Consider the following 2500-nt stretch of genomic DNA (forward strand, 5'->3'; position numbering starts at 1 on the left):
CTCCTTCTTTCATTAGTTTGAGGGAAAGGTGTAGGGGAAAAGTCTGAAGAAAAAAACCCTGTCACCACCATAACTCAAACCAGGGACTCTCGCTTATGGCCAGCGATGCTCACTAAGCTATGGCGTAGTCGTCATCCAAGCCACGACCGTTCAACCATTTCCCTCAGACTTCGAGACCCACGCTTCCTGTGTATGATCCAGACACCCTTCTTTCATTTTTTGTTATTGCGTATTGTTTCCACCGCGTGACGCTGAACAAATGAAGTACATGGATTCACGTGTCGATTCAGCTTGTTCTCTTGATTGAATAATACAATAATAATAATTATTGCTGTCTCCTCGCCGTCTGTTTACATATGGGAGATGTTCTGTATTTTGAAACTCAGAAGTTTTGACGGAAATTAAATGCGAGAGTTGAAATTCTGCTTTTTGATTGGTGTGTGATCTGCGGTCGTAGCTGAACACTTGCACTAGATCACCCCTCATTCCTCAAGGAATGTTTTGTTTTTTCACGGCTGAGCGTAGCGAAAGAGTGCAAAAAACGTATTTTCACTCACAAATATTTTCGTGCATTTGCTCTTGTTCTGCGCAACTCCGTTGAACCTGCTATCGTGGTCTTTGTTTTTCCTCGTGGTAGTTGAAGTTGCCCGCCCACCCACCCTGGTTTCATGGGAGTCGTCCGCTGTTCTTCTTGACAATCTATGCCTATGTGTGTGGCTTATGATTATGACATACACCGGTTATTACATACCATTTCTTGCTACCTCTATTCTTGGGTCCGACTGGCAGCGGGGCAGGAATTAATGAAATAGAAAGGTTTTTTGGCCGACGGGCGTGTTTTTCCTCTAGCCCGGTTGAGCGGTCGCGGCTAGGAATGTAGGGAGTCATTGTTTTTCAGGCGCTCCCCTGCTGCCCAGTCACCCATGCTCACCGGCACTGGCCATGCTGTTTCACTTGATTTCACGGCCTTTTCTCCCGCTTGTTGGCGGTTCTTTGATGGATTTAGATGTTTTTCGGCTATTTATCTATTATGTGGCTGCGAGTGTGGTTCTTTGCTTCTACTCATTTCTGGCCAGGCAGGCACAGTGGGTTGGTCAAAGACCATGATTGAGATACGAGAGGTACCTGGTTCAAGTCCTGCCTGGGAGCGGTTTTTCCAGCCGTGCTGCTACCCACAGTCAACTGGGAACTTGTGGCCAGGCACAAGGGGTACATGGATGCAGCTAATGGGGTCGTTTCCGGCACTTGTGCCAGTGGTTGTGAGACTTATCCACTCACCCCCACCGTTAGGCGCTGCATCTGCCGCTAGGATTTATCGGGTGTTAGCGGCCGTCGTGAGTTCCCTTCGGGAACGGACACGATAATTTACTTTACTTACTCATTTCTGGAAAACCACCACGGTGGTGAGTGTGATTGCTCTGGTAGACCACTACTGAACAGTTGCTTTGTGAGTGAAAAACGTGTATCTTTCACTTCTGTGACTTCTGCTTTTAATTGAATCTGCTCATATTCTGTCTAACACCAGCTCTGCCATCCAGGGAGCGGGTGCCATCTATCAATGATAATGATGGTGATGGCACATACCACAAGCGTGCTGTAGACCCTGCTGATCTACCAGGTCAGTATACTACAAGTAGCTTGCATCACCATGATATGAACCCCGCAATCTGCAACACACTGTACATGCAGAAATCTTGCTTATTCTACCCCCCCCCCCCCCCTCCTTCCCCACATGGGCATGGTCCCAAGGAAGTGTGGTACATATAATTATGTGGAATCAGATGGATTAGCGAAATTTAGTTAATCCGGAAACAAAAACTTTGTGACTTTTTATTATTCTAATGAGTTGCCGTGTTCAAGAAAGGAAATTTAGCTCAGTGGAACAAAAACACTTCAAGACAACGACTGGATACACTTCAGTGAAGGACGTCAACTGTCATACAAAAGAAATCGGGCTGCGTCAGGCGAAATTACTGGTCAGTCGGCGACACGCATTTTTCACAAAAATTTGCGTTTCACCTGCTGGGAGAGTATGCATGTACTCGAGTCTCATCCTGAGCACGTTTTTTTCTTCTTTTTTTCAGCTCCAGTATAGCTGTATTTTTCATTGCAAAGCCGTCCTCGATTGTTGTGTTCGTTGTTCAAACGAAGTGGACATTCAATCATGAAGGCAGAGGACATAGGAGCCTGATTGGAGTTTCTCGTTGCATAGGACGGCCACACAGAGACACTTTGGGATTTTCTGAATATAAAATACCGTACGCACGATGCTGAGATCAATTTGTGCGATATCAAATTGTTTGTGATCTACCACATCGAGCAGAACGGGATCCAAACACAAGCTTACCGACGGTTAGGCTGCCGACCTGACTGGACAAATGATCCCTGGCTTCACCAGACGCCAGAAGTCGGACACCATGTCCTTTGCCGCGACGTCCATCTCCAAAAAGAACTCCATCTTCGTCGTGAAAAGGCTTGAAATACTCAATATTCAACCGAG

At 46.4% G+C, this 2500-nt stretch overlaps 1 long non-coding RNA gene across 1 annotated transcript in view; it reads left to right on the top strand.

The window, feature by feature from the left end:
• The first annotated feature begins 1293 nt into the window (after nt 1-1293).
• LOC135830665 (uncharacterized) overlaps nt 1294-2500 on the top strand; it is a 2994-nt gene continuing 1787 nt past the window's right edge. Inside the window, exon 1 of the long non-coding RNA XR_010556085.1 lies at nt 1294-1618. This is a non-coding gene — a long non-coding RNA (uncharacterized LOC135830665). The remainder of the gene's footprint in view (nt 1619-2500) is intronic.

This window comes from Sycon ciliatum, unplaced genomic scaffold (assembly GCF_964019385.1).
Source record: "Sycon ciliatum unplaced genomic scaffold, ocSycCili1.1 SCAFFOLD_2699, whole genome shotgun sequence".
Taxonomy (NCBI): domain Eukaryota; kingdom Metazoa; phylum Porifera; class Calcarea; order Leucosolenida; family Sycettidae; genus Sycon; species Sycon ciliatum.